The 21,758-nt window shown below is 41.0% G+C and overlaps 1 long non-coding RNA gene across 2 annotated transcripts in view; it reads left to right on the top strand.

Moving 5' to 3' along the window:
* LOC144616264 (uncharacterized) overlaps positions 1 to 21,758 on the top strand; it is a 24,340-nt gene extending 2,582 nt beyond the window's left edge. The window contains exons 2-4 of one of the 2 annotated variants that reach the window (XR_013555406.2): positions 3,411 to 3,516; positions 18,771 to 18,909; positions 21,334 to 21,758. This is a non-coding gene — a long non-coding RNA (uncharacterized LOC144616264). Of the gene's footprint in view, positions 1 to 3,410; positions 3,517 to 3,634; positions 4,458 to 18,770; positions 18,910 to 21,333 lie in introns of those variants that run through there. The other variant, XR_013555405.2, reaches the window with a different exon arrangement.

Genomic DNA, 21,758 nt, shown 5'->3' with positions numbered 1-21,758 from the left:
CCCTCTGCCTCTCTCCATCTACTCCTCCCTATAAAAAAAAAAAAAAGAAGAAGTAGAGCAGAAGATTTAAAATTTCTCCAATACTATTTCTTTTTAGAAATTAGATGATGGGCCTTTCAGTAATTGGTGGGATGCCAATCCTCAAATAACTTCAAATGTGGATCTATAATTAAAATCAGAAATTTGAACCATAGAAACATATGTTCTTGATATGTTCTACTATTTCTCTTCATTTTTATGATCGTTTTACTCCCCTATTGCTTTCATATATATATTCTGCTTACACTACAAATTTTACATTGAGTTTTAGTGAATACATAGAATTGATAATGATAAATTGCTATAGGCTGCTGCTTTGGGGGTAAATATAGGGATCCAAGGAAACATGGAGATGATTCCTTCACTCTCCCTACTCCAAGGGAGGCTGAAATGTAATGGCTCAACTTTTCCATCATTGGAAATTCAATCTGCCTCTGAAAAGCAATTTCGGTTTTATAAAGCCACAGTTTATAGAACTTCAGATATCATTCCCAGGGGCCATTTGAAAATGAATCATCAAAGAACTGATATTTGAATCAGAAAGAATGATCATTCATGAAGCTCAGGCATGTCAGGCCAGCAGGCTCATGATTTTGCTTTACAAGAAACAGAGGGCAGGAAGAGATGGCTGAGGGGTTCATGTCGTACAGGCAAGGTCAAGGGTGGAGTCTCCCTCTCTGGGCAGGAGTTGTTTTCCTCAAGAGAGACCTGAGATTGGATGCACAGAATGATTTAGTGTCCCAGGGCATGGCCTGAACGCTTCCACACTTGGATTAAATACCAGAAGCCAAGTTACTAGACTGAAAACCGGGAGGGTGCAATAGAGCTGCCAACCCCAAACGACCAGGGTTGAAATCTAAAGAATATTTCTCCCATCCACTGTGAAGCATTGTGAAAAAGAGGCGGGGAAAAAGGGTTTTGTAGCTGAATCAGACTGCTGATTGCATTTTATTAAAGTTGGGTAAGAAATCTATATTCTGTAAAATCATTGCTTTCTACACTTTTGCATTTCCTTTACTTCCCCTTAGTTTTATAATGGAAACACTTTTTTACTTAAACTCATGGGGAGTCTTTGTGACCTCATTTTCCTAAGACTCATTTCTGTTGAAGCCACCAACCAAAGCGGATATTTGGAAAAAAAAATAATGTGATGACAAAAATTTTCTCATCAAACCTGGAGAGGTTGAAAAGGAGTTTGGGAGAAGAAAGAGAAGCCCAGAAGACATTGGAGAAATTAAGAGTGCATCATAAACGTAACCCAAAGCAGAATATTCGGTAAAACGTGAGGTTCAAAGCCAAATCAGCACGTCAGGCAAAAATGACACTTCTTTCTTGGCTTTACGAGACAGAATCCTAAGGCCACATACCTTCAAACACCTTTAAAACCACAATCATTTCTCACAAGTAGTCGGCCTGAAGTGTGATCTTAAAGCTGTATTTAGACATAAAACTCAAGTCACTAAACCTGTGTGTTTACTGAACTTTTTATAGATGTGTATTTACTGGGCAACCATTGATATTGTCTTCTGTGAGTACACCCTGTTCTGTGCCTGGAAAAGGTGTGCTGCCTCTGTGTGGTTGTCTTAAATGTCAAGGCTGTTGGTGCTGCAGGAGCCCTCCTGCCTCAGCAGGGCTGTGTGCAAACCCACTAGCGTTAATAAAAAAGCAAAGTTCTTGGGGAACAAAGCTAGGATAGTAAAATGTCCTTTTAACGCACAAACCCTGTCAGAACTCTGTCTGCCTCGGTGCTGAGCTTGCTAATAGCTTCAAACATGTAACACCAGTTAATCACACAATTGTTGGGAGATGCAAAGTCACTGTATAATTACTGACGTTTTCAAAGGAATTAGCATGTAGTTACTATGAACAACATGTTCTATTTTGTGGAAACTATGCAATTAACTTGTCTTAGGCTAATAAATTAAGTGTAGCATAAGCCCATATAACAGCTGCTTGAAAGGAGGGACTGGCTGGCGATGCGTTTATTGAGATCACTTTGAACTCACTCGCCTCTGTACTCAGTGCAGAGATAGGTATGTCCTGCTTTAGGGAAGTTAGACACAGGCCCACATCCACTCAACAGCTATTTTGGGTAGTTTGAACACACTTGGTCAGGGGAGAGAAGGTGAGGTTGGAATGAAGAGGGAGGAAAATGTAGCGAAATGATGTTAAAGCGTTAGACACTAACTTGGAGTTGACATGGAACAGGACCTATACTGGGAGTAAATTCAGAAACTCATGGTAAAGGCCATTTAGCAGGGACACATCTATTGCAATTAGAAAGGCGTTCTCGTACCGTGCTCAGGAGGTTTCGGATTATTCACAATGAGGTAAAAAGCAGGTTAGCTCCTCTTTTATGTCTTCTGCCCATTCAGATTGAATAATAATTGGCCTAGATTTGGTTGAAAAAGAGGAGATAGTCCTCAAATTCATTTTTCAGTGGAGGGTTTGAGAGGGTTCTGAAGGAATTTATTGGTCACTTTTGGGCCTCTTTTAGAATTCAGTGTTGATGTGTTTTCAGGAAAAGATCTAGTGTCTCCCACTTTTGGTAGGAATTGCTGGAACCGGACGGCTGACTTTGCAGTGCTCAGCCCTGAAATGTCCAGGCCTAGAATTCTGAGCTCTCTCAGCTTCCAGCCAGGGGCACTCCGCTGGCATGTTAATGTCAGAGAGGAGGAAGGGCCCCTCTGCCATGTGACAAAGTTCCTGACTCTGATTGGGGTATAGTTAAAGGTTAGGCTTAATAACTGGATGGAAGAATTTTCTTTCCCTATATCGCTTCTTGACTGGAAATCCTATGATTATATACCTTATCTCAACATCTGCCAGCAACCTCTCTCTAGGAGATGGTCTGTCGTGGAGGTGGGTATCCTACATTTTTATTTAGAAATTGCCCCTTCTTAACTTTCCTCCGACTGCCCACCGTCAACCTTACACAGATCACTAGTGAAAGCAGATGCGGAAAAGGTACTACTTGCTGTCTAACCGCAAGTGAGACAGGCTGTATACTCTTCAGGTAGCTGTGTGAAGACTTCACATCATGTATTTTACTTTTGGTCGAACCTTCTGCACATGTGTTGGAGTATTTTCCTATGTTAACAGAGCATATGCAACAAAGGGTCATATCAAGGTTTTCCACTGAGGTGAAACCCAGTGGCTAGTGCAACAGTAAAAGGGACTGTAGGTCAGGCGGTATTTTCTTGATTATTTTTATATTTTAAAAGTAAAATATAGGCTTAGTTTTTGAATTAAAGAGAAATGCTAATTCCTGGCTAGTTAGACATACTTGTAGCAGAATCTTAAATTGTGTAAATATGGTAAATAAAGTTCTTGTCTTTTTTTTAAAGATTATTTTTTTTTTTATTTTTAAGGAATCTCTATACCTAACATGGGGCTCGAACTCACTACGCAAGAATCTCACGCTCCACTGGCTGAGCCAGCCAGGTGCTCCAAAGCTCTCACGCCTTCAAGCAGAATGTAACTATTGAATACGTTCTATGAAAAATTAATTTTGTAGCGCAAGATACTCATTTGGATTAAACTATTCTATGAATTGTTTTTATAATCCATTTTCATTACTGACTTTGTTATTCAGATGTCCACCCTCTGCTTTTTTAAAGTTTGCCTTATGCCACTTCACTTTCACGAAAGATCTACATCGGTACCTGTTTTTGCTAACTGTAAGAAATCTAAAGAGGATTTTCACTTTTCAAAAAAAAAGGGTGCAAAGCAAAAATTGCTTTCAGCGTTTGTTTTGCGGTGAATGGTTATAGAGGCAGCGCGAACCCCAACAGCGAGAGTGGCCTTGCTAAGCTCTTTCCCTGGAACGACACCCAGCATCTTTGCATCAAGCCACCATAGCTCTGAACTCTGTCTGTGAGCATCCACACTCTATCTCGACTTACTGTGCGTATCTACTAGCAAGACGTGTCCCAAGGTTTCAGAAAAACCTCAGAGATTATTTTTTTTGTGTCTGGGAACACTTGGAAAAATTTCCATATAAATTAATGGTAATTGTTTCTTCAGTTTATGCCATTTCAGCCTACAAAAGCGTTCATTAGGCATGCTCTATTTTCAAATACTGTGGGAAACCGTATTTTATTTTATTTTTTAACGTTTATTTATTTTTTGAGAGATACAGAGACAGAGTACGAGCGGGGGAAGGGCAGAGAGAGTGGGAGACACAGAATCTGAAGCAGGCTCCAGGCTCCCAGCTGTCAACACAGAGCCCGATGCCGGGCTCCAACTCACGAACCGTGAGATCATGACCTGAGCTGAAGTTGCACGCTTAACCGACTGAGCCACCCAGGCACCCCTGTAAAACCTGTATTTTAAAAATGATTCAAAGACATGCATTTTTGTTGAGTAGTATGTCAACATTATTTTAATGACTCTTAGCAAAAAATTAAAAATAATATTACCTACTCTAGTATCTGTTACATTTATTTGCTATCTTCTTTTTTTTTTTAATATATGAAATTTATTGTCAAATTGGTTTCCATATAACACCCAGTGCTCATCCCAAAAGGTGCCCTCCTCAATACCCATCACCCACCCTGCCCTCCCTCCCACCCCCCCATCAACCCTCAGTTTGTTCTCAGTTTTTAACAGTCTCTTATGCTTTGGCTCTCTCCCACTCTAACCTCTTTTTTTTTTTTTTTTTTTTTCCTTCCCCTCCCCCATGGGTTTCTGTTAAGTTTCTCAGGATCCACATAAGAGTGAAACCATATGGTATCTGTCTTTCTCTGTATGGCTTATTTCACTTAGCATCACAGTCTCCAGTTCCATCCACGTTGCTACAAAAGGCCATATTTCATTTTTTCTCATTGCCACGTAGTATTCCATTGTGTATATAAACCACAATTTCTTTATCCATTCATCAGTTGATGGACATTTAGGCTCTTTCCATAATTTGGCTATTGTTGAGAGTGCTGCTATAAACATTGGGGTACAAGTGCCCCTATGCATCAGTACTCCTGTATCCCTTGGATAAATTCCTAGCAGTGCTATTGCTGGGTCATAGGGTAGGTCTATTTTTAATTTTCTCCACACTGTTTTCCAGAGCGGCTGCACCAATTTGCATTCCCACCAACAGTGCAAGAGGGTTCCCGTTTCTCCACATCCTCTCCAGCATCTATAGTCTCCTGATTTGTTCATTTTGGCCACTCTGACTGGTGTGAGGTGGTATCTGAGTGTGGTTTTGATTTGTATTTCCCTGATAAGGAGCGACGTTGAACATCTTTTCATGTCCTGTTGGCCATCCGGATGTCTTCTTTAGAGAAGTGTCTATTCATGTTTTCTGCCCATTTCTTCACTGGGTTATTTGTTTTTCGGGTGTGGAGTTTGGTGAGCTCTTTATAGATTTTGGATACTAGCCCTTTGTCCGATATGTCATTTGCAAATATCTTTTCCCATTCCGTTGGTTGCCTTTTAGTTTTGTTGGTTGTTTCCTTTGCTGTGCAGAAGCTTTTTATCTTCATAAGGTCCCAGTAATTCACTTTTGCTTTTAATTCCCTTGCCTTTGGGGATGTGTCGAGTCAGAGATTGCTACGGCTAAGGTCAAAGAGGTCTTTTCCTGCTTTCTCCTCTAAGGTTTTGATGGTTTCGTGTCTCACATTCAGGTCCTTTATCCATTTTGAGTTTATTTTTGTGAATGGTGTGAGAAAGTGGTCTAGTTTCAACCTTCTGCATGTTGCTGTCCAGTTCTCCCAGCACCATTTGTTAAAGAGACTGTCTTTTTTCCATTGGATGTTCTTTCCTGCTTTGTCAAAGATGAGTTGGCCATACGTTTGTGGGTCTAGTTCTGGGGTTTCTATTCTATTCCATTGGTCTATGTGTCTGTTTTTGTGCCAATACCATGCTGTCTTGATGATTACAGCTTTTTAGTAGAGGCTAAAGTCTGGGATTGTGATGCCTCCTGCTTTGGTCTTCTTCTTCAAAATTACTTTGGCTATTCTGGGCCTTTTGTGCTTCCATATGAATTTTAGGATTGCTTGTTCTAGTTTCGAGAAGAATGCTGGTGCAATTTTGATTGGGATTGCATTGAATGTGTAGATAGCTTTGGGTAGTATTGACATTTTGACAATATTTATTCTTCCAATCCATGAGCAGGGAATGTCTTTCCATTTCTTTAAATCTTCTTCAATTACCTTCATAAGATTTCTATAGTTTTCAGCATACAGATCTTTTACATCTTTGGTTAGATTTATTCCTAGGTATTTTATGCTTCTTGGTGCAATTGTGAATGGGATCAGTTTCTTTATTTGTCTTTCTGTTGCTTCATTGTTAGTGTATAAGAATGCAACTGATTTCTGTACATTGATTTTGTATCCTGCAACTTTGCTGAATTCATGTATCAGTTCTAGCAGACTTTTGGTGGAGTCTATCGGATTTTCCATGTATAATATCATGTCATCTGCAAAAAGCGAAAGCTTGACTTCATCTTTGCCAATTTTGATGCCTTTGATTTCCTTTTGTTGTCTGATTGCTGGTGCTAGAACTTCCAGCACTATGTTAAACAACAGCGGTGAGAGTGGGCATCCCTGTCGTGTTCCTGATCTCAGGGAGAAAGCTCTCAGTTTTTCCCCGTTGAGGATGATGTTAGCTGTGGGCTTTTCATAAATGGCTTTTATGATCTTTAAGTATGTTCCTTCTATCCCGACTTTCTCAAGGGTTTTTATTAAGAAAAGGTGCTGGATTTCATCAAAGGCCTTTTCTGCATCGATTGACAGGATCATATGGTTCTTCTCTTTTTTTTTGTTAATGTGATGTATCATGTTGATTGATTTGCGAATGTTGAACCAGCCCTGCATCCCAGGAATGAATCCCACTTGATCATGGTGAATAATTCTTTTTATATGCCGTTGAATTCGATTTGCTAGTATCTTATTGAGAATTTTTGCATCCATACTCATCAGGGATATTGGCCTGTAGTTCTCTTTTTTTACTGGGTCTCGGTCTGGTTTAGGAATCAAAGTAATACTGGCTTCATAGAATGAGTCTGGAAGTTTTCCTTCCCTTTCTATTTCTTGGAATAGTTTGAGAAGGATAGGTATTATCTCTGCTTTAAACGTCTGGTAGAACTCCCCTGGGAAGCCATCTGGTCCTGGACTCTTATTTGTTGGGAGATTTTTGATAACCGATTCAATTTCTTCGCTGGTTATGGGTCTGTTCAAGCTTTCTATTTCCTCCTGATTGAGTTTTGGAAGAGTGTGGGTGTTTAGGAATTTGTCCATTTCTTCCAGGTTGTCCAATTTGTTGGCATATAATTTTTCATAGTATTCCCTGATAATTGTTTGTATCTCTGAGGGATTGGTTGTAATAATTCCATTTTCATTCATGATTTTATCTATTTGGGTCATCTCCCTTTTCTTTTTGAGAAGCCTGGCTAGAGGTTTGTCAATTTTGTTTATTTTTTCAAAAAACCAACTCTTGGTTTCGTTGATCTGCTCTACTGTTTTTTTAGATTCTATATTGTTTATTTCTGCTCTGATCTTTATTATTTCTCTTCTTCTGCTGGGTTTAGGCTGCCTTTGCTGTTCTGCTTCTATTTCCTTTAGGTGTGCTGTTAGATTTTGTATTTGGGATTTTTCTTGTTTCTTGAGATAGGCCTGGATTGCAATGTATTTTCCTCTCAGGACTGCCTTTGCTGCGTCCCAAAGCGTTTGGATTGTTGTATTTTCATTTTCGTTTGTTTCCATATATTTTTTAATTTCTTCTCTAATGCCTGGTTGACCCACTCATTCGTTAGTAGGGTGTTCTTTAACCTCCATGCTTTTGGAGGTTTTCCAGACTTTTTCCTGTGGTTGATTTCAAGCTTCATAGCATTGTGGTCTGAAAGTATGCATGGTATAATTTCAATTCTTGTAAACTTATGAAGGGCTGTTTTGTGACCCAGTATATGATCTATCTTGGAGAATGTTCCATGTGCACTCGAGAAGAAAGTATATTCTGTTGCTTTGGGATGCAGAGTTCTAAAAATATCTGTCAAGTCCATCTGATCCAATGTATCATTCAGGGCCCTTGTTTCTTTATTGACCATGTGTCTAGATGATCTATCCATTTCTGTAAGTGGGGTGTTAAAGTCCCCTGCAATGACCACATTCTTATCAATAAGGTTGCTTATGTTTATGAGTAATTGTTTTATATATTTGGGGGCTCCGGTATTCGGCTCATAGACATTTATAATTGTTAGCTCTTCCTGATAGACAGACCCTGCAATTATTATATAATGCCCTTCTTCATCTCTTGTTACAGCCTTTAATTTAAAGTCTAGTTTGTCTGATATAAGTATGGCTACTCCAGCTTTCTTTTGGCTTCCAGGAGCATGATAAATAGTTCTCCATCCCCTCACTCTCAATCTAAAGGTGTCCTCAGATCTAAAATGAGTCTCTTGTAGACAGCAAATAGATGGGTCTTGTTTTTTTATCCATTCTGATACCCTATGTCTTTTGGTTGGTGCATTTAATCCATTTACATTCAGTGTTATTATAGAAAGATATGGGTTTAGATTCATTGTGATGTCTGTATGTTTTATGCTTGTAGTGATGTCTCTGGTACTTTGTCTCACAGGATCCCCCTTAGGATCTCTTGTAGGGCTGGTTTCGTGGTGACAAATTCCTTCAGTTTTTGTTTGTTTGGGAAGACCTTTATCTCTCCTTCTATTCTAAATGACAGACTTGCTGGATAAAGGATTCTCGGCTGCATATTTTTTCTGTTTAGCACACTGAAGATATCGTGCCAGTCCTTTCTGGCCTGCCAAGTTTCAAAAGAGAGATCAGTCACGAGTCTTATAGGTCTCCCTTTATATGTGAGGGCACGTTTATCCCTTGCTGCTTTCACAATTTTCTCCTTATCCTTGTATTTTTCCAGTTTCACTATGATATGTCGTGCAGAAGATCGATTCAAGTTACGTCTGAAGGGAGTTCTCTGTGCCTCTTGGATTTCAATGCCTTTTTCCTTCCCCAGTTCAGGGAAGTTCTCAGCTATTATTTCTTCAAGTACCCCTTCAGCACCTTTCCCTCTCTCTTCCTCCTCTGGGATACCAATTATGTGTATATTATTTCTTTTTAGTGTATCACTTAGTTCTCTAATTTTCCCCTCATACTCCTGGATTTTTTTATCTCTCTTTCTCTCAGCTTCCTCTTTTTCCATAACTTTATTTTCTAGTTCACCTATTCTCTCCTCTGCCTCTTCAATCCGAGCTGTCGTCGTTTCCATTTTGTTTTGCATTTCGTTTAAAGAGCTTTTCAGCTCCTCGTGACTGTTCCTTAGTCCCTTGATCTCTGTAGCAAGAGATTCTCTGCTGTCCTCTATACTGTTTTCAAGCCCAGCGATTAATTTTATGACTATTATTCTAAATTCACTTTCTGTTATATTATTTAAATCCTTTTTGATCAGTTCATTAGCTGTTGTTATTTCCTGGAGATTCTTCTGAGGGGAATTCTTCCGTTTGGTCATTTTGGATAGTCCCTGGAGTGGTGAGGACCTGCAGGGCACTTCCCCTGTGCTGTGGTGTATAACTGGAGTTGGTGGGCAGGGCCGCAGTCCGACCTGATGTCTGCCCCCAGCCCACCGCTGGGGCCACAGTCAGACTGGTGTGTACCTTCTCTTCCCCTCTCCTAGGGGTGGGATTCACTGTAGGGTGGCGTGGCCCGTCTGGGCTACTTGCACACTGCCAGGCTTGTGGTGCTGGGGATCTGGCGTATTAGCTGGGGTGGGTAGGCAAGGTGCACGGGGGCAGGAGGGGCAGGCTTAGCTCGCTTCTCCTTAGGTGATCCACTTCAGGAGGGGCCCTGTGGCAGCGGGAGGGAGTCAGATCCGCTGCCGGAGGTTTGGCTCCGCAGAAGCACAGAGTTGGGTGTTTGCGAGGAGCGAGCAAGTTCCCTGGCAGGAACTGGTTCCCTTTGGGATTTTGGCTGGGGGATGGGCGGGGGAGATGGCGCTGGCGCCTTTGTTCCCCGCCAAGCTGAGCTCTGCCGTCCGGGGGCTCAGCAGCTCTCCCTCCCTTTGTCCTCCAGCCTTCCCGCTTTCTGAGCAGAGCTGTTAACTTATGACCTCCCAGACGTTAAGTCGCGCTTGCTGTCGGAACACAGTCCGTCAGGCCCCTCCGCTTTTGCCAGCCAGACTCGGGGGCTCTGCTTGGCCGGCGAGCCACCCCTCCGCCCCGGCTCCCTCCCGCCAGTCCGTGGAGCGCGCACCGCCTCGCCGCCCTTCCTACCCTCTTCCGTGGGCCTCTCGTCTGTGCTTGGCTCCGGAGACTCGGTTCTGCTAATCCTCTGGCGGTTTTCTGGGTTATTTAGGCAGGTGTAGGTGGAATCTAAGTGATCAGCAGGACGCGCGGTGAGCCCAGCATCCTCCTACGCCGCCATCTTCCCTCTCTCCCCTGCTATCTTCTTTTAGTTCAAAATTGAAAGAGAATTCATCTCCAAGAGACTTCTTAAAAGGTTTTTGTCATTAATAAAAACAAAAATGATTTCATCTGTTCAAAGTTTTGTCAAGATTTAATACTCTGAATTTCTATCAATTTATTTGCTTTCTTTATTGCACAAGAGTCTTTTTGAATAAGAAAAAGGGAAATTCATGTCTCAATTCACTTATATTCTCATATTTCTTTTGACATTATTGAGAAAAGAAAGATGCAAGGAGCTTATTGTCCAGAGAAGCTGGAAACAGATGAATTTCCTTTTATGGTGAACGCTCAAAGGATGATTGAGTAAAGAGGTGCTGGCAATGGCCTCTTGCTCATCAAGCATGGAACAGTTTTGAGTAGCCCGGGAATGGAACTGGACAGACTTCAATTCTGCTTCCTACTTCCTGTAGCATGTTGGGCAAGTACCCAGCACCCCTGACCCTCCCTTTTTTTACTTGCAGTAGTAGGATAGTACTTAACTCATGAAGTAGTTCTGAAAATTAAGCTAAATGATATACTATATCTAGAGAACTTAGTAGATCTTATCATTTTTGACAATAGGTGAATATAATCAAAAGCAAGCTTCTAGACCCTTCCCTAAGAAGAAATTATTTTCTGCTTAGGTTATTTATAATTATCAGTTTATCTTGTTAGAAAAGCAGCTGGATATTATTAATATGGATAATCCTTCCTATAGCACAGTTTGGTTAGCTGCTGGGAAAATTTAAGGATAATAAGAGTATTTAGAGTTCATAAGATTCAGTGCGTTCAAAGCCGGTAGATTAAAAAAAAAAGTGTCCCTCAAGCCTTTCTATTTTCTCCAACATGAAGAATTGTGCATATTCTTGGTGACCATCTTAGGCAGAAAAAGTCAACTAGCAGAAAACATCATAGAAACACATCATACCCTCTTAGGGCACATGTGTGTAAGTTTTGTAATTATAAAAATAATAAAATATTTTTACTTAGGTAATACTTGCTTCCATTTATCCCTTCTTTGGGATCATGTCTTATTAACTTTTGTGTACTAATAATGATTATCAATATTAATATTCTTGCTGAGGGGCGCCTGGGTGACTCAGTCAGTTGGGCGTCCAACTTTGGCCAAGGTCAGGATCTCATGTTCGTGGGTTCGAGCCTTGCACTGGGCTCTGTGCTGACAGCTCAGAGCCTGGAGCCTGCTTTGAATTCTGTGTCTCCCTGTCTTTCTGCCCCTTCCCAACTCACACTCTGTCTCTCTCTGTCTCTCAAAAATAAATATTGAAAAAAAAATTTTAAAAATTATTCCTGCTGAATTAAATAAATGAGTAAGTAGGTAAATGGGTACAGAGGTGAATACTATCCTCTAAGGCCACCCTTAGACATATTTCCTATTAACAGAAACAATGCAATTTGCCTCCACACCTTAGTGACTAATTAAAAATACCAGTTTTCCTCTGTCTCCACTAATGCCAGGAAGAACTATTTTTTATTTATTCATACCTGTATGATCCCTTCTATCATTGCCTGATGGGGGGGGGGCTGGTAATTATAAAACATCAATCACTGTGATGTACAGTACAGTGATGGTTTTCACCTGTTTTTTTTTTTTTTTTTTTTTTTTTTTTTTTTTTTTTTTTTTTTTATGGAGGATGAGGTTTTGAGGATGCTTAGAGGCCAAGGGGGAGGGGGACAGAATCTAATGCAGGGAAGGTGAAGGCAAGGGGGCTTTGGAGAAGTCCCAGCTCATGACAGCATCACCTCATCCCCTCGGAGGGAGCAGTTCTGTTTTGATCTGTTTTATATATTGAAGCTGTATGAAAGAACCTGCTTGAGATTAGGATACACCACTAAAAAAGTTTGAAGCCTGAGTTCATGACTGTGCGAAGTATTAAACAGAAAGATTTATCTTCTGAAGTCAACGAACGAAGACTGGCTTGAGTTATTCTGACATTCAGGCTAAATTTGAGTCATCAAGGCAAGACATATTAAAAGGTAGTGTTGAGAGATAATTCTGGCACTTCTGGATGGCTTTCGGAGCAAAGAGCACTGACAACTTTGTTCAACGATATTTGCAAAGTTGCTCCAGGCAGGGAGCAGGTTTGCTTATTCTCCAGGATAATGAAGCTCGTTTCCCACCCTCCCTGGAGATAGTCCAGTGTGATAAGGATAATATCTCCCTCTGAGTCAGTAGGCAGATTTGTTTCCTGATCAGAATAATAAAGATAATGTCTCTCTTTGCAGGGATGGATGGACAGGTTTATCAGTAGTTCCTTGAATAGACGGGGGTTTTTCTAAGCTCAAGTTTCCTTACTATGACACAAACCCATTGCGTGTGCAGTGTCTACCTGGGCCTATCTCTGCATGGCTGCCATGGAATTTGGGGTGCAAGAGCAACCAAAGTGAACATGGAGCTCATGCAGTCTTCTGTGCCACGTGTACTAAACTGTACAGATCCATTTGGTCTCATTGCCTCCCTACTGGAAGAATCTAAGGAAGTTTGGCAAATTGACCTAACAGTTGCAGTTGTGGCAGGTGTTCAGGATCTGCTTGGTGGCTTGACAGGTAGGACTTTCGCCCTTATCTTAGAATCTTGACCAGGAGTACCTTACCTGAAAGATAAGTTCCCACTCTTTCCTGTGATTTTCACTTTGTATGAGAGCCCTTAGTCATGTGATAGACTTCACATGATAGTAACAGCCTTCCTGATGACATTTGAGTTAATGTGTTCCCTATGTACAACTGTGTTCAAAACAAAACTATTGCTGTTAATATTTCTTTTCCTGCTATCCTATGGAGCATCCCTCCCCCACCCCCATCTATCCACAAAAGTACTAAAAGACTGGGATTCCCTAGTCATCCCAGGTGTCTGGGATCAAGAAATCCTTGGAAGGGCAATAAACCACACCCATTATAATTCAACTTAAGGACCCCTATTACTACCTTCATAAAAATACCCCCTCAGACCTGAAGCTAGACAGGGTCTATAGCCCATAATCACCAAGTTTTAAAACATGGGCTTCTTGTTCCCACAACTCTACCCTACAGCACTCCCATCCTAGCAGTTAAGAAAAAGGACAACAGCTATCACCTAGTACAAGACCAATGAGCTTGGTCTTGTAAATAAATAAGTCTTGTAAATAAATAAATAAAAAAATAAGTCTTGTAAATAAATAAATAAAAAAAATAAGACCAATGAGCTTGGTCTTTATAAATAAAATGAGGCTGTTATACCTCTACACCCAACTGTACCAAATCCATATGTCATACTGGGTACCATATCTCCAAAGAGCCTCTGCTTTATGGTCCTGGACCTTAAAGATACTTTCTTCTGCATTCCATTGGCTCAACAATCCCAATTTCTGTTTGTGTTCTGTTTATATTCGACAGTTCCCAACAGCTTACCTGGACAGTACTCCCACAGGGATTCAGAATAACCTCCATCTGTTTGGCCAAGCACTCTCTAAGGATTTGCAAAACTTACTAATTGAGGGGGGGACTATCCTCCAATATGTGGGCAATTTGCTCATTTGCTCCCCTACTCAAGAGTTGGCCATTCCTTAAAATCTTCTATGGAAACTAGGCAAGGCCCTTTATAACTCCACTCATTTAGGATGAGATGCCTTACAAACTCTCATTTCCAGAACATTCAAAAGTAAAAGGCTTTCTCAAGTGGTTCAACAAATAACCCTCTCTTGCCCCACCTGCACATATATCAACCCCCAGGGCATCTGTTGGCCTCAATTAATCCAACCAATACCGAGGCATGGATCCTACCCTGGGAAAGACTGGCAGATGGATTTTACTCAGAGGACACCCTGAGGAGGATACAAATACCTCCTCGAGCTTGTTGACACCCTTACAGGATGGATAGAGGCATACCCCACAGGGACTGAAAGGGCAATTGCAATAGTCAACAAACTTCTACATGAAGTCATCTCCCAATGTGGCCTTCCAAACTCACTTCAGACTGACAATGGACCCCCCCCCACCCCCCACCCTTGGTGGCCACTGTAGTTCAAACTGTCCCCTAAGCACTGGATGTCAAATACCACCTCCATTGTGCTTGGAGGCCACAGTCCTCCAGGAAGGTGGAGAGGGCCAACTGATACCTAACAGGTATTTAAAAAACTCACATAAGAAACATCATTAAACTGGAAAAAAGCCTTGCCAATTGTCCTTCTCCGTAGTTATGCTGCTCCTAAGGAAGCCCTGGGTTTAAATCCTTTCGAGGTCCCCCATGGGTGACCCCTCCTAACTACAGACTTCTTGCTAGATTTAGAGACTCTAGGAATACAAACTCACATTATCTCTCTATCCAAATTTCAACGGGCTTTAAAGAAATACGGCCTAACGGTTTCCACTACCAAACAGGAGTCACCTCGTCTATGTGAACCTGATGACCAGGTTCTAATCAAAGTCTGGAAAGACAGCTCCCCTAAGTCCTAACTAGAACAGACTTGGAAAGTGCCTTTCCTGGTTCTTTTGTCTCCTTCTACAGCCATCTAGGTACCAGATATCCCTGGCTGGATCCATCACTCCAGAGTCAAACCCTGGAATTAACCCCAGCAGACATCACAGATGCCTACTCCTGTGAACCCCTCAAAAGCCTAAAGCTACTCTTCAGAAATATCCCTCATTACAGATAGGTCTCCCATCTTTTTCTGAAACATTCCGTTAGGAATAAGGCTTGCTATAGCCATTTTTTTCCTTTTTTACAACTCAGTTGTCTCCTTCCCCCACTATGGAATCATTTCTCCTACAAACCCTTCACTTCCCTCCTACAAACCCTTTAATTAAAATTAAAAAATTTGAATACCAGGTAACACCTGTCTTCCTGGGTAATCTGTTTGTAACTACTTACAATTACACCCTTACTCCCTTTATTCCCCTTGTTCTAGGGACTCTTTTAATGGTACTTCTTGGACTACAACTAATCAATATGTTGGTATCCTTTGGCTTCTCCTGGGTACAAGCCATCAATTTCCAATTGATCCTCAGGAAGGATATCAACCTTTAGATACCTACAACTTTTTCCCTTTTGGAAGTCCCTTGAATGGATACTGGCAACCACCACCCTCCTTGATAGTCATCAAATGATGGACTCCCAGAATCTTCACAACGCCCCCTAACACCTTGAAGAAGCCAGAGCGGTCTGGATTTGGCGTCCAATCACTTGAAGGGGGAATGTTAGGCAGTTAATTAGTCATGAGGGAGGAGGGATAAAGCAGAAGCTGGCCACACCCTCAGAGCCCCAGCACCGCCCCCCGGACCCAGCCCTGCCCCACCCCACCCAGGGTTAACAGTCACACGTTCAGAGCCACCTCTAAGGGCTAACAGAACAAGAAAGGCTTTGCCATAGAAAGGCTCTGGCTCAAAAGCCACAAGGGGACTTGGAAGAGTTGAGCATGTGCACAAAAGGTGCAAGTTGCCTTTAAGGTCACAGCAAAAGCTCATTGAAAACTCGTAAATATACCATACATAAATACATACAATTGTAACAGAATGCATCACGTAGGCGCATGCTCAGGAGCCAAAGTGTTATAATCACCAGCTGTCAATCAAAAATGTCAATCAAATCTAAATTTGCATGATAGAAAGCAAGCTTAAAAGGACGCAGCTAGAACTTCTGGGTATCATTGCCACTCTTGCTCTGGCAGTGGCCTGCTTTCTCTCTTGGAAGTGTTCTATACTTTTCTATTCGGTAAATTCTCTCTCTCCATTCTGGTCTCGGGTCTCCAATTCTTTGGTTCATCTGGAACAAAAACCAAACGACCCTGTAATAAAAAGTAAGTATTTTGGGTATGAGATCTTGGTCACCTTCTAAAAACAATGTTCCTGAAGTTTTATTATACATAAGAATCTTGAGAACTTATTACGAAAGCAGATTACTGGGTCCTATCCCTAGGGAATCACCTTCTATGGGTCTGGAGAGCCACACTGTCTGCTAATAATAAGACCCCAAGTGATTCTGATTTTGCCGAAGAAGGTTACATTTTAAGAAACAAGATTTTAAAATACCAATAGTATCTTTTTATAAGTAAAAAGAAGTGGATGAAATTCACAATTTCCTTCAAATCCTGAAGGCCTGATTGGCAAGGCAGATAAGGAGAAGCAGGGTGCTCACATATTCTTGTGCATTAACTTAGCACTTTACTTCTACTTTAGCTCTAACATACTGAAACCACTTCAGCATTTCTTTTCTAAGGAGCCTGCTATTTTTTTTTTTTTCAACAATAATAGCAGGTATTACTGACACAACTGGTCCAAAAGTTATTCACCTTTGGCCAAGTCCTTCTACAGTATGATGTATTAGTAAATCATCCTTTAGTATATGCCTTGGTGTAGAATTCAGGTTTTGCAGTACTAATTTGAAGCTAAATTTAGCTTGTCCATTTGCCAAATAACTGAAAGCAGTCCAGAAAGGCTCTCTAGTTCCTTTGAAATACTTAAAAAAATTAAAAAAAAATTTTAATGTTTATTTTTTTTGAGAGAGAGAGACAGAGTGCAAGTGGAGGAGGGGCAGAGAGAGAGGGAGACACAGAATCCGAAGCAGTGTCCAGGCTCTGAGCTGTCAGCACAGAACCCAGTGCAGGACTTGAACTCATGAACTGTGAGATCATGACATGAGCCAAAGTCAGATGCTTAACAGACTGAGCCACCCAGGCCCCCCTAAAAACTTTTTTTAATGTTTATTTATTTTTTAGAGAGAGACAGAGTGTGAGCAGGGAGGGGCAGAGAGGGAGATGCAGAATCTGAGGCAGCCTCCTGGCTCTGAGCTGTCAGCACAGAGCCTGACACAGGACTTGAACCCGTGAACTGTGAGATCATGACATGACCTGAAGTCGCACTTAACCGACTGAGCCACCCAGGGGCCCTTTGGCTCTCTAGTTCCTTTATTTATATGCTGTCAATTAGCTTTCATATGTGGGCAGTCCTCTGGGATTTTCTATGTGGTTGATGCTCATTTATTTTAGGGTCAGTGTATGGTATATGAATTAATTTAACATCTATTTTGTTATTTATCCTACTTGATTTGTAGAAACTTGGTTGTATGTTAAGGATTGCATTGTTTCCTGCGCTCCTCCCAAGTTCATGTTGAAGCTGGAACCCCTAGTACCTCAGAATGTGACTGTATTTGGATATAAAGTCTTTCAAGGGGTAATTAAGTTAAAATGAGGTCATTAGGGTGGGCCCTCAGCCAATAGGACTGGTGCCCTTATAAGAGGAAATTTGGGCACAGACATATCAGAAGACCATGTGAAGACAGGGAGAAGACAGGCATCTACAAGCCAAGGAAAGGCCTCAGAAGAAATCCACACCATACACCCTTCTAGCCTTCAGAACTGTGAGCAAAGAAGTTTTTGTTGTTTAAGCCACCAGTCTGTGGTACTTTGTTGCAAAAGCCCTCGAAACTGAATACATTGTGTTTTCTTTAAAAGTCTCTCAGGGCAGGTCCCACCTACATTAGAGTAAGTTTGCTTGCATTTCTTCTACCAGCAGGAGAGGGCATCTTCATGAAGTCAAATTTTAGACAATACTGAAGTTACATTAATGTTCTTGTTTTACTCTGGTCACTAAGTCTTTTTGGATAGTACCTAAGAATCCTAGCCTTAAACAACTAAATTACTATATTGTTTCCGTGGGTATTTCCCTCAAATAATGGATCTAGGTGGCAGCCAGATTTGATTTACTTGCTCAATAAATATTTCTTGGCTGCCTACTCTGTGCCAAGAATTGTTGTATGTTATAGGTACTGGGATCCTAACAATTTGAATTAAACAATTTTGGGCTTGCATGTGGTGTGTGTGTGTGTGTGTGTGTGTGTGTGTGTGTGTGTGTGTGATGTGTAGATAATATATACTTAAATGTATAATATGTTAACTGGAAATAAAGCAGGGCAAGGGGAAAAGAAGTCTGGGGTTGTGTTTAGGGGCTAGGAATGGGGATATTTTACAAAGGATGGGCAGAAAAGCCTCTAGGAAGAGGTAAGGTTAAGGTGCACACAGAGTCTACATGAAGTGGGGGATGTGTGGATGCGGAGATGTGTCACCCAGATTCCCCTTCAAGGAAGGATTTCTACCTCCGTTGTTAGTGAGCTTTCACCAGACAGCCTTTAATATCAGAACTTTCAGGGATTGCTTCAGCTGCAAAAAGCCACTTTTTCAAGGGCACATCCTTCCTGTGGATGGCCCATGTTTAATGACTGATCAAGGTGTGGGGGTATAAAAGCCTCAAAATAAAAACCCAAACAAGACCTACCTGATGGGCTGTTTTAGTTTCAGAGTCTCCCCCTGGGGCAGTTTAAGCCTACATAGCTTCCTTTCCCTCCTTTCCACAGTTGATTCCAAACATATTCCCTCCTAAGCACCCTGTGTGCAGAAGGCTGTTTCAGAGTAAGCTTCTTGGAGAACCCAGTCTGTTATGTGGAGGCATCCATGTGGAAATCTGAGGAAGGACATTTCCCTGCAGAAGAAATAGTAAGTGCAAAGTTCACCAAACTATCACTCATATGGTAATGACATGGCTACACAAGGAAGGACAGAACAAATCTGCTTGGCTTTGTGAGGCCATCCCAGAGGGACCCAGATGGGACAGAGATGGCCAAGAAAGGTGTTAGGTAGCAAATGTCTTGCAGGGGGTAGTCAAAAACTTCCTAGGGAGGAGAAAGTAAAAAGGAGACAGAAATGGAGATGGTTTTGACTTTGAATTGATGTAAATCCAACAGGCAGGCTTCTTTGAGACTTCTGGGACTCTGAGGAGGACCAGAGTCCTCTGAGGACTCTGAGGAAGGAAACAGCTTTGTCTAGACTAGGACACTAATCAATCTGTTAGAGCTTCAGAAATGCTATAGTTATAAAGAGGTTATAGAAGTTAACCGTAGAAAACAAGCAATGCTCCCTCAACCTCATCCCCCTGCCCGCAGGACAAAATAAAGCACAATGTCTTGAAACAAGCTCAAAGAGAAGACGGTTAAAGAACCAAATTTTCTTTACAAAGGGAAATAATTCCAACAGTGTCTTCTCTTTATTTACATAGGACACAGGGAAAAGGTTTGCATGAAAATTATACACAGTTTGAATTTTATATGACTAAACAAAATGAGCACTTTCAGTTTGGGATTATTTTTGGCTCTTTGTTCCTCAGACACTTCTTTCCTACTTGACTTTCACAAACCCACCAGGATGGTGTAACACAACCTATTTAAGATTGATGATAGAAATTTAGGATTTTGTCAAATTAGAACAAGTCCTACGGTCCATGGGAGTATTAGGGAAAACAATAGATGAAGAGTTGAACTTTGTTACCAGAACATTTTCATCACTCAAAAAAGAAATGCTGACCCATTAACAGTCATTCCCCATTGTCCCTCCCCCAGTCCCTGACAACCACTGATCTATTTTCTGTCACTATAGCTTTGCCTATTGCCTACTACATATTTTAAATCTCTTTTGGCTTAATACTCTGCTAACCTTTTAAAATCCTCTCTCTTTGCTCTAAATAGTCTTTTTAGTTTAATTTAAATGACTGTCTACTAAGCTGAAACTCTCCTAATTTAAGATTTAGTGAAGAACCATACATTTGATTCCACAAATCCTTACAGTGAAAGATATACAAAGCTTCACGTTTTGTTTTTCCTCTTTTATTTTGATTTACCTTTAATAGAAATCCAATTCAAGGATACAGGATATGAGAAAAAGGGAAAAGAAAATGTGAGAAGCATATGGAGGAGGAGGAGGAAGAGGAGGAGGAGGAGGAAGGGGGAGGAGGTGGAGTGATATGACAGTAACGTAGAAAAGAAATTATACTGAAGAAACTTAAGAAACAGCCACTGACTGATTCCTAAAAAAAAAAAAAAAAAAAAAAAAAAAATCTTTTACCACCCCAAGACCAAAAACAAACAAAAAAGGATGAAAAAAGACAACCAGATCGTACATGATGAAAAACATTTTTTGTTTCACAGTCTAGGTCAGGGGCCCCCAAGACATATTTGAAAGGAAGTCTCCATTTCCATGTTAAGCTCTAATTCCTTTCAATAAGGCATCTGATTTGTGGTGTGGATTTTGAGTGCTTTATTAGCCACGAGGAAAGAAGATACAGCAGTTTCATCATTTGGGGGAAGATAAGAACATCCTTTTCCTCTTTTTAAGGTTTTGGAGATCAGAAACATCTTTTTACATGAGAACAAAAGACAAAGAATTTGATTAAAAGTGATATGATAAGCTTTTATTGTATAAAGGTAATTTGAGATGAACGAGGAACAGACTACATAACACCAAGTGTACTAGAACAACATGTAACAAAGACAAGTCTACTGCCTGTCTTTCCTGATTCCCAAGCTTAAGCAACTTCGGTTTGTATTATTTCTTCAAGGGAGATTAACTGAAATTCTAGACATTAAATTTAACTCAAAAATAACATTCCTGTCACAAACTGTGGATGGGAAATGTTGCTTCTAAAAATTTTGGTATTTTAACACAGCAAATTGAATGTTGGAAACAAACAAAACATAGAGAACATGTTTTCTGTATCTTCAGGCTTGACTAGTAGGAAGGGTTTCAATTAAAGGCCATGGCTTTAATGTAAAGGGTATCCATTTCCAAATTTAAATGGGAATGGATAACATAAGAAAGGTAGAAAAAGCAATTATGGAAGATTTACAGAAGCATGATGGGAAGGCATTTATGGTGGGTTAAAGATGGTGCCAAAGTCTTTGATACTCCTTTCATAGAATGATGGGATTCATTGAGTCCAGACTAGTCTTAGTGATTTCCTTGACCAACAGAGTTCAGTGCCAATGACACTGAATGACTTTCAGGGTTCAGAAGTCAGAAGCCTTATAGCTTCTTCTTTGGTCTGTTGGACTGTTTACTCTTCGCACCCTTCGGACTCTTCCTCTTCAGGTACTGACTCTTCAAAACCAGAGGCTATGCGGTGAGAAGACCCAACCACACTGAGAGAGAGGATGGAGGTGCTTGAGTCGACAGCTACAGCTGAACTCTCAGCGGATGGCCAGAGCAAACTGCTGGCTGTCTTGGACATCCCATCCAGCTGAACCTTCAAATAATTGTAGTCCAGCCAATATCTGGACCTCAACTGTGTGAGGGTCTCTAAGGAGAACTACCCAACTGAGCCCTGCTTGAATTACTGACACCTCACATTGCAGCCAATAAATGGTTGTTTTAAGCTGCTACATTTTGGGGTGATTTATTATGCCCTAAGATTTAACCAGAGCTGTCCTGGTTTTGTCAGACTGCTCTAGCAACTTCTGTCACATTGGCTTGATGATGAACTTCTCGGGTTTCCAAGAATAGGAGAAACCGGGTTT

This window comes from Panthera onca, chromosome B2 (assembly GCF_046562875.1).
Source record: "Panthera onca isolate mPanOnc1 chromosome B2, mPanOnc1 haplotype 2, whole genome shotgun sequence".
Taxonomy (NCBI): Eukaryota; Metazoa; Chordata; class Mammalia; order Carnivora; family Felidae; genus Panthera; species Panthera onca.
The sequence above is the reverse complement of the archived record's forward strand: the minus strand, read 5'-3'. Positions and strand labels throughout refer to the sequence as shown.